Genomic DNA, 9,950 nt, shown 5'->3' on the forward strand with positions numbered 1-9,950 from the left:
AGAGATGAGGAGGAAGTAGAAATTAGAAAGGAAAGAGAGTGGCCTGGCATGAGAGTGAGAAGAACATGTCACTTCAACTGCAAAGAGACAATTACAATGCAGTGATGAGAGTTAAGGTCGGGGTTTCCTGGGGCCATAGTAGAAAGATCTACTAACCTCATGAGGCTAAGAGTTAGTGGACAGTTTTGTGGAGGAGGTGACACCTTCAGCTGAATCCTAAAGAGTGGAAGTTTTCCAGACGGATAGGGGAAGGAAAATTAATTTTCACACATATTGTAGCATAGAGGTTCTAGTAGCATGGTATTTGAAAGAACTGTAAGAGTTGACTATGACTAGAATATAGATTGTGCAAAGAAGGTATATTTGTAATGGGTTATTAAAATATAAGAGGCATATCAACCATTCAGTGAGTATTGTTTAGGATGAATAAATTACTTAGCTGGCCCCCAAATTAAAGACATTCTTAATTTTCTTGATTTGGAAAAATTCTACTAATCTTGACCAGTTTCTCTTTATTCACTAGAATCTGGATATGTTTTAAGGATAGGATTGCATTGAATTTGACTCAGTAAGAGCCATAAATACAGCATCTGACTTCTTACCAATTCTGAATTCATGTATTAAATAAGCTTTCTGGGCTTGAACCTCCACAGGAGAATCTCAGAATGACTAAAAGTTAACAAATTGGCCCTGAATAGACACAGCATCAGAAGTGAAGGTGTCTTGTGCAGTTACAGACAAAGTGTTTTGGGATCAACTGTTGATTCAAACACTGGCCAAGGTCCCTTAGGGAGAAGTGTAAGGTGTTTAGAGCCAGGGAGGCCTGGGTTTCACTCTTAGCTCAACCATTATCAACCAAATGCATATAGGCAGGTCACATTGCCGCTCTAAGCCTTGATATCCATATTAATAATGTGGAAGTGATATCTATTTCAATGAATTGTTAAGAGGATAATCTGAAAAAATGTGAACAAACTGTCTTGGCCAAGGCTATTTTTATCGTAAGGAACAGGAAAGCACTTAAACTAATTCAACTGAAATCAAGGAATAAGAAATGAAATATAGCATCCTCAGGAGAGAAACCAGGAACCAAATTGTTGGAATCTAGGCACATGTGCCATCTCCCAGGAGCTACTGAATCTTTCTTACAACATCCTGTGTATTTCTCTGTGTACATTTTCCCTTCTCTACGCTGTGCGGACTGATCTCAGCTTTCTTCAGTTCCCTTCTACCTCTCACTATTTCCCACTCTGGACTTTTCTACACTCCAGCTTTCCATAGGAAGTCCACTGGGTTAGTTTTTCTGTGTCCTAGTGCCATGTTTCTGGGAGAAGAACTGGATCAACTGAGCTTAGATCCAGTGTTCACCCATGGTCCAGTGATTCGTGATCAGGATGTGAGACTGGACAAATGGCACAAACATGGCTCCAGGCCTACCCTTTCAGCCCTGTATGGGGATGATTCCTAGAGAGAGGGCCTGCAGGAGAGCAAACACCCCAAAACATATGAGCTACAAGCGCCTAGCACAAGTAGGAGCACAAAAAATATTAGCTTCCATCCCTCCCCACTCTCCTAATTCTAGCAGAGCAGGTTTCCATGAGGAGCCCATACACAAGCATGATTGTTCTATATTTTTACCTTTGCTTGGGCTATACCTCTTATTAAGAATATCCTAATTCCACCCAAGTACTAACCAGGCCTGACCCTGCTTAGCTTCCGAGATCAAACTTGATCGGGCACATTCAGGGTGGATGAAAATCCTTACTTTGAAAATAAAGTTCTCTCCAAAGAATTTCATCTGAATGAGAATGGTGATCTATCTTCAAATTCCACTGAAATCAAATGGAAATCTGGAAAGGATTTGATGAAATGTTCAGGTCAAATGCAGAAGAAAGACAGCAGAAAGAGGCAGCATGAAGAACCAGAGGGCTTCTTTACCTGGTTTTCATTCTGATGCAGGTGCTGATGAGTTAGGAGAGGTCATTGAAGATGACATTTGGCCAAAACCATTACCGTACTACTTGGTTCCTGATATGGACGACGAAGAAGAAGGAGCAGAAGATGGTGATGATGAAGAAGACGAGGAAGGATTAGAAGATATTGATGAAGAAGGGAGTGAGGATGAAGGTGAAGAAGATGATGATGAAGGAAAGGAAGGAGAGGGGGATGAAGGAGAAGATGACTAATAGAACACTGAGAGATTCTAACTTTCCTTTTTTAAAAATTTTCTCCAGTCCCTGGGAGCAAGTTGCAGTTTTGTTGTTGTTGTTGTTGTTTTCTCTCTCAGTCACCCTGTTCTTGAGGTCTCTTTCGTCAACTTATTTTGGGGGAAATACCTTGAGCAGAATACAGTGGGAAGTCTCTACCCCTTTCTGCTCGAAATTCATTTTTATTGCTTACTATCTGGATAAAAACTGTATGGAATCAACACCACGAAGCTCTGCGGGAAGAAAGAAAACCCCGCCCCCTTCTCTCTGCTGGAAGCTGGAGGGTGCTGGGCCCCTGTGTAGTGGTGCGTAGAATTCTAGCTTGTTTCCTCCGTTCTCTGTTTGTTGGGCTCAGAGAGTACACTGTGTCTCTATGTGAATATGGACAGTTAGCATTTACCAACATATATCTGTCTACTTTCTCTTGTTTAAAAAAAGAAAAAGAAATTTTAAAACATGGGGTTATAGAAGGTCAGCAAAGGGTGGATTTGAGATGTTTGGGTGAGTTAAGTGGGCATTTTGACAACATGGCTTCTCCTTTGGCATGTTTAATTGTGATATTTGACAGACATCCTTGCAGTTTAAGATGACACTTTTAAAATAAATTATCTCCTGATGATGACTTGAGCCCTGCCACTCAGTGGGAGAATCAGCAGAACCTGTGGGATCTTATTTGGAATTGACATTCTCTATTGAAATGTTGTCCTTGTTTTTTTTTAAATTTTCTTTTTGTTTCACTGGAAAGGAAAGATGATGCTCAGTTTTAAACGTTAAAAGTGTACAAGTTGCTTTGTTACAATAAAACTAAATGTGTACACAAAGGATTTGATGCTTTTCTCTCAGCATAGGTATGCTTACTATGACCTTCCAAGTTTGACTTGTATAACATCACTTTCAAACTCTGTCACTCTAACTTCCTATTTTTTGATACGCACTTTGGAGGATGACCTCAGGGTTATGTGAATTGAGTAACAGGATTTGAATCAATGTATTAATATCTCCATAGCTGGGAAACATGGGTAAAATTTGCCATTGGTTTCTGAAAGTATTCACATCATTTGAGATACCAGATTGCTGAATACTTTCTGAGTATATTCTGCCCTTGATTTTTATTTCCAAGTGTAAGTTTTTAAAATTGGCGTTTTACCTGGATATAAAATAATGGTGCCTGCCACCACCATCCAACAGACCTGGTGCTCTAATGCCAAGTTATACATGGGACGGTTGCTGGCATGTCTTCATTGGCTATATAGAATGTGGCCAAGAAGATAGGCTCTCAGAGTAAGAAGTCTGCGATGGTTAGCAGTAACTGTCCCTGCTCTCTGGTATAAAGCTCTCAAATGTGACTATATGAATCTGGGTTGGATAATGGACTCGGCTCTGTCTGCTCAATGCCATTGTGCAGAGAAGCACCTTAGTGCATAAGCTTTTTAATGCTGTAAATATAGTAGCTGAAATTAAATGCCACTTTTTCAGAGGTGAATTAATGGACAGTCTGGTGAAATTCAAAAGCTTTTTGATGTATAAAACTTGATAAATGGAACTATTCCATCAATAGGCAAAAATGTAACAACCTATCTAGATAGATAGTATGTAATTTCTGCACAGGTCTCCGTTTAGTAAACACATCACTATATACTGATCAGGAATCTTGCTCTAGTAAAGAAACATAAAGATTTTGTTTTTTTGGAAAAAGAAAAAAGAATATCCTGTTATGGCCAGGTGCGCTGGCTCACACTTGTAATCCCAGCACTTTGGGAGGCCAGGGCAGGCAGATCACTTGAGCACAGGAGTCCAAGCACCAGCATGGACAACATGGAGAAACCCCATCTCTACTAAACATACAAAAATTAGCCAACATGGTGGCTACTCAGGAGGCTGAGATGGGAGAATTGCCTGAGCCCAGGAAACAGAGGTTGCAGTGAGCTGAGATGGTGCCACTGCACTCCAGACTGTGTGTCAGAGAAGACCCTGTCTCAAAAAATATATATAAAATAAAATTAAAAAAGAACAAAAGAAAGAAAATAATATCCTATTTCCTATTCCATCCATCCATCCATCCATCCATCCATCCATCCATCCATCCATCCTTTCATCTCTATCTTTTTCCTACCCTGGCAGGCCCTCTTCCTCCAGGAAATCTTCCTTATATCCTTAATATCTTCAGCTACCCTTCATCTTCCTTATTTCTGTCAATTTGTTAGAGTCTATAACACACAATTCAGCACTAAGTTATCTAACTTTCTCTCAATCACTTTGAAGATGTTGTTTTTCAACTGGATTATAGATTTATTCAGAACAGAGAGTGCCACAGTGCCACACACAAAGAGGAACAAAGGGTAAGTGTTCAACGAACAAAGAAAATTACAGAACAATAAGCATTTTATATCTAGAAAGGATCTCAAAAAATAATGAAGTTTCATCTCTTTGATTTCAGAAGAAGAACTGAGGTCAATATAGAAGAAACACCCTTGGTTGATGAAATAGAAAGAATAAAATGGAGATTCAATATTATAATATATTTACATGTAAAATGTATGTTTATATATTTATAAAAATTATATATTATTTGTGTAACAGAAGAATTCTCCCCCATCATACTGTGGAATGGTTGTTGGAGGATCATGACACGTTCAAGCTGGAAGGGAACTTAGAAGTGACATAAGACACGCAGTTTAAGTTTGCAGATGAGAAAACGTTCTCCCAGGAAAAAGAAAAGATTTATCCAAGATCACCCAAGATTTTAGCGCTAAAGCTGGGACTAGGATCCACACCTCCTTCTTCTCACTCCTGTGATTATTTTCTGCACTCCACTGTCACCAAATTCTTGCTTTAAGCTTCCATTCCTCCCTAGACCATGCACCTGACATTAGGGTTCATTTGTCCCTCACGATTTTAGCTCTATATCATTTGTCCTTAATCATTCTGTGCACCATTTTCCTTTTCAGCTTCTTCTTTCTCCTGTCTATTTGTATTTACCTCTGCTCACTTTGTCCTTGCTCTGTGGACTATACAGTTGGCCCTATTTCCTTGGCTATCACCTTGATTCTACTCCTCATCTCTTGGTGTAAATGCCTTTCCCAGTTCAGCCTGGTCTCAGCACCGGGTATCGCCTACTCTTGACTAATTCACGCGTTGATTTAACACACATTTACTGTGCATGTCTTCTGTGAAAGTTTCTGAATGAAGAACACTTAGTCTCTATTTAATATGCTCACAATCTAGTGGTGAGAGAGAGATTTTTAAAACAATATGGTAAGCGTGTTCATCTCAGAGCTTTATTCCTATGGGAGACCGAAACTGAGTAAGGAATGGTGGGAGGGTGACAATCAGGGAAGACTTCCTGGATGTGTTCCCTGAAATGAGGCATTAGGACAGATCAGTGGATATGCATTAGCAGATGGGGCAGTGGAGTGGAGGTCAATGAGGATGCAGACAGAAAGAAAAATAACATAAAGGCATAAAAACATAAAATAGCAAGGGGTACAAAAGAATGACCCTGATGTTTTTCAAGGATAAAAAGGCAGGTGGTAGTATGGGCTAAGCCTGGAGAGATGGGTGAACCACATTGGGAAGGCCTTGTCTTCGAGTTGGGAACTTGAACTGTTGGGATTTAGGGAGCTAATAAATGACACCGCATTCCCTGCCTGAGTTCTTAATTGAGAGGAACCCCAAGGAGTCAGGCAGATGGAGGTTAAAATGTCAGCTTTACTACTGATAAAACAATAAGCATGGCTTAGATTTAGCCAAATTGCTTGCTAACACTTCCCAGTACTGAACTTAATTCCCAAAATGCAGGCCTCTCCTACAAGGGCTGATAGGTTTAGAGCTGATGATAATGCTTTACAAGCATCTGGCCCTGAGAGGGGGGAGCGGGGTAGGGTGGGGGAGAGAGAGAGCTGAGCCAGCTCACCTCCTTATCTTAAATTTACCAAGCAGATAAATCACTCCTCCTCTGGGGAGAGAGGGCAGAAGTGTTACTCTAATGGTGGTCCTTCCACTTGGAACATGAAGCAAGAGGGGAAGGAAGTTCCTACCTAATACAAATCCACCACTTACTGAGCACCTACTGTACACTGCCATGCAGAAGGCCCTGGTTCCACAAACTGGAACCAGACAGAATCAGAATTAGGCTGGGAAGATTCTCTAACAGAGTAGGTAAAAAGACCTGGGAGCCCTTTGTACCCAGTGCTTGCTGTTCACGAGAAAACGACAGAGCTCTTAACATGAAGAATTTTTAGAAACAGCATTGTGTATACCCAGAACTCCTCAGAGATAGTCTCACTTCTAATATCACCCAGACACTGTTCTTTCATCAGAAAGGCCTCTTTGGCATAATGTTTATTCTGACTAAAACAATGTGACCATCTGCCCCTCCTCACAATGGTTGTTATTGAGGTGAGAACACAAATACAATCCTGTCACAGCCCATAATAGCAGGGAACATACTTGCTGCTGGGGGAAGTTCTCTTAGGGAAAGAGGATGGGCAAGGTGGCACTATTAAGCAGGTGTTGACATTAAGAACCTTTAAAAAGCACATCTTCTTTCCCTACCTTCTATTTTAGCATTTCCTTGAAAATTTCTTGCCTCCTTTTGTAGAACCCTAGAATGTTAGGACTGAAAGAAACTCATTGAATCTGCTTCTCCACCTGTGCTTGAGAATAGCTTCAGCATCTTCTCCCTGCAAAATGGCCATTGTCCTCTGCTTGGATGTGTCATTGACAAGAAACTCACTAGCCCTCATAGCACAGCACAGCACAGCACAGCAAATGGCTGATGCTAATCTAGACGGGGCAGTGCTCTCTATAACCTGATGCTTATACTCTTTGTTTTTACTTTCCATTTTGCTGAAAATTTTGCAATTCGATATGACTGTGGAACAAATAGACCTCTGCTTTAATACTTTACTTTTTTGCTTTCATGTTCTTTTGTCAGGTCTATGACATTTCCAATTTTTATGATTTTTTTTCCTTCTGGGATATTCAGACATTATTTTGGAATATTGAGGGAAAAACACTCTCCCTGCAAATCTCCTGACATTGGGTTTATGTGGATCTGCAATCACCCATTCTATCAACAAACTGTCCTGACTTTAGGAAGGTTCTTCCTGACTTTGAATATCAGTGGCCTCTTTGTAATTCTCATGATTGGTCTTAGTTACAGAGCTAGAGACATACATGGTAGGCTGGTTCTGACATTCTTCTCATCTCTCCAGCAGACCACACTGGTTTATGGCTTTGACATTCCTCAGATGCTGAGAAATTCAACACAAGAGTGCATCTTCTGAGCCCAGCCCTTCTGTCCAAATACAACCCCCTGGAGATCCACATAGAAACCAGACTAGATGTGGACTGTGCAGACTCCTTAGCTAGGAAAGTGTTACAGCCAGAGCACTATGATACCACATTAGAAATCTTCCTCAAAGGAAGGACTGCATGCCCAATATCTTTCACACATGGCCATTTAGCCAGTTATACATTCACCTAATCCAGACCTTACATCTCTATCTAATATGTCATATTCAAGGAGACCCTGATAATCCATCTATACCATAATTACAGTAGAGATGGAAATCAAATAATCTGGGTTTGGATTCTAATACAACCACTTGTTTTCTGTTGTGACCTCACATGAATGTCTTAGTGCCTTTCAGTCTCTGATTTCTCATTTGTGGATTGAAGATACAAATATTTCCTCCCTCTTAGGATTATTGCGAGCATTAAATGGAATACGTATATAGTTTATGAGGTTAGCAGAATGTAGTGCTTACAATTACCCTTTGCAGAGACAGACTACTTGGGTTCAAATTCCAGTTCTATGGCTAACTTAATCTGTGACTGTGGACAAGTCACTGAAGTTCTCAGAACAATAGTTGCCTCATCTAGAATATGGGAATAGTACTAATATCCACTTCACAGCGCTGTTGTAAGCAGAAGCTTAAACAGTACTCACAGAGAGTTTAAAGGAGTGCCTGGAATAAACACTTGAAAAAAATGAGCTAAAAAATTCCTGATACATAAAGATACAGAAATATTAGTATTCTTCCTTCCTTCCCTTAGTCTTTCTAGCAAACCCTTCAAAAGAGGAAACGACATTAAGTTTAATCATAGTGAACCCACGCTGACAGGCTGTGAGCAGCACTTCCTTTTCTGGAATACTAGTTTTCAGTATAACAATCTTGGCATTTGCTCATAGTGACTCAATTGAGCTAGGGAAACGTAACTACCCAGATGAAACCATGGAAGAGCCATAAGTGCAATAGAAATTTGGAGACGAAGCCATCAGACTTCCTAAAAAGTGACATTTGAGTTAGTCCTTGAAGTAGATTTAGTTCAGGGGAGGGCCAGGAAGAATAACATAAATAATAGTTCAGAGGAGAAAGTACATGGAACATCTGGGTGGCAGAAAGGGTGTTTGTAAGGTCTGGTGGAAAATAAATATAAAAAGAAAGGTTGAGGCCAATTTATGGAGGCACCGAATGCCACAAACAGACACTTGGTCATAGGAACTAATTCACGGTTAAGTTCTTAAATAAGGGAATAACAAGGAGAAAACAATATTTAAGAAAATTAGTCTGCTGGGTGTGGTGGCTCACACCTGTAATCCCAGCACTTTGGGAGGCCAAGGTGGGTGGATCACCTGAGGTCAGGAGTTTGAGACCAGCCTGGCCAACATGGTGAAACCCCATCTCTACTAAAAATACAAAAATTAGCTGGATGTGGTGGCACATGCCTGTAATCCTAGCTACTTCGGAGGCTGAGACAGGAGAATCACTTGAACCTGGGAGACAGAAGTTGCAGTGAGCCGAGGTCATGCCATTGCACTCCAGCTTGGGCAACAAGAGCAAAACTCTGTCAAAAAGAAGAAGAGAGAGAGAGAGGGAGGGAGGGAGGGAGGGAGGGAGAGAGAGAGAGAGAGAAGGAAGGAAGGAAGGAAGGAAGGAAGGAAGGAAGGAAGGAAGGAAGGAAGGAAGGAAGGAAGGAGAGAGAAAGAAAGAAAGAAAGAAAGAGACAGAAAGAAAGAGAGAGAAATTAAATTTTATTTGTTCAATATCTACACAGCTGCCAGTGGAAATAACTGGCATCTCACTTCATAAATTTCATGCAATTGTAAGAGTAATATGAATTAATGTAAAATGTCCCTCACCCTCCACATGCAGCTATTGTGAGGGCCACTTTGAATCATGAGTATTCCTGTAACTTCAAACTGGAGCAAGAAGAGAGGCAGCAACCAGACATTTGACACTATTAGGAAACAAAACTTCGTTATATAAGAATGTATTGCATTGTTTTCTGAGAGGAAAGATTTGATAAATTATTTCATTTTTCTTTTTTCCTACCTAAACACTTCCATCCTTTCTGTTCTTTCCACACTCCATCTCTGTCCATCTCTGACATCACCTGCCACAACAGCTTACAAACCCTCATGGCATTTGAACACAGTTACCTTTTGTAAGAAAATGTAGAGAAGCATCTCTCCAGAGTCTTAATGTGTTGATAATAGAGTGAATGTTTAGGGTTGTCATTTGTGCTGTACCAGAGCTAAATGTCAGATCCTAAGTGACTATGTATTCTTCAATTCAATTTTTATGTATTTATTTTATTATTTATCTGTTTATTTTGTTACATTTATTTATTTATTTGAGATAGACTCTTGCTCTGTCACCCAGGCTGGAGTGCAGTGGTGCAATCTCAGCTTACTGCAACCTCTGCCTCCTGGGTTCAAGTGATTCTCGTGTCTCA

The 9,950-nt window shown here is 40.4% G+C and overlaps 1 pseudogene; it reads left to right on the plus strand.

Annotated features, from left to right (window-relative positions):
* Positions 1–1,318: 1,318 nt before the first annotated feature.
* Positions 1,319–2,186, plus strand: LOC102114849 (protein SET-like; annotated as a pseudogene).
* Positions 2,187–9,950: the final 7,764 nt, after the last annotated feature.

This window comes from Macaca fascicularis, chromosome 11, assembly GCF_037993035.2.
Source record: "Macaca fascicularis isolate 582-1 chromosome 11, T2T-MFA8v1.1".
Taxonomy (NCBI): Eukaryota; Metazoa; Chordata; class Mammalia; order Primates; family Cercopithecidae; genus Macaca; species Macaca fascicularis.